This window comes from Trachurus trachurus (assembly GCF_905171665.1).
Source record: "Trachurus trachurus genome assembly, chromosome: 17".
NCBI classification, from domain to species: Eukaryota; Metazoa; Chordata; class Actinopteri; order Carangiformes; family Carangidae; genus Trachurus; species Trachurus trachurus.
Window position 1 is genome coordinate 30004219 of NC_139900.1, and position 1029 is coordinate 30005247.

Sequence of the window (1029 nt, forward strand, 5' to 3'; positions counted from 1 at the left end):
TCCAGAGGTTTTCTCTAAATGAGGCAGAGGCAGATACACCATGCCTGGATCTGATGGATTTCTAAATGAGGGCTAAAACTGGACCAGATTTACTCCAGACAATCTGCTATGATCTCCCAATCTCCCCTGTGATGCCCTGCACTGGGAAAGCCTCTCCTACACCTTGTAGCCCTAAAGCAGAAAAGGCAGGAGGGCGTCTCTAACCTCCCCTCCTCTTCTCACTGCCCATCTTTCTCCCTTTCTTCACACACACACACGCATACACACACACACACACACTGGACTCTCTTTTGAAAGTCTAGGGCTTGATTTAAAATTCCTCTTCAGACCGTGTCATGCATTTTATATGCATGGCGAGTGGGGGAGAGAGAGGAGGGATTGCGTGGGGCTCCAGCCCAAATGAACTTCCCTCCGCTATTGGTCTCCTCAGGGATATATCCACACACACATACACACACATACACACACACACACCACCACTTCTCTTTCAGTCCTCTCCCCTCATTTTCTCGCACCCACTCAACTCTTTCAACATTAGTTTTACTGCATCATGCTTTTCACAAATTCCACTGAGCGGGGAGAGCGCCGTAGCCTTTGAAGACAAGTGTGATCAGAACAGAGGCAGGGGGTGTATATTAAAAAAAAAAAAAAAAAAACCTGGCCGCGGGGCATTTGGGGTTTTGCACTCGTGTTTAGCAGCGTGTGGAGCAGAAGAGGGAGGCTGACAAGTGCAGTGTTTGGGGACAGCTTTGATGTCTGATGGGGCGCGGCTGCTGCTTCTGCACAGTCCTTCGCAAGGAGACTGTCACGTTGACACAGGCAGGGCTTACATTTACAGTTCATAGCTGTGGATAGATAAGAGACAATCAAAAGAGCTCTGTTGATGCACTGCTCACCACCTAGGCATCTCTTATTCTCTTTCTGTCCTGCTGACACGCACAGAGATGAAACTGAGAATTGATTAAGGAAAGCAGACGCAACGTGAACTTCAGCTGCAGCTGCTTGAGAAATCTGGTTTATTAGGAACAA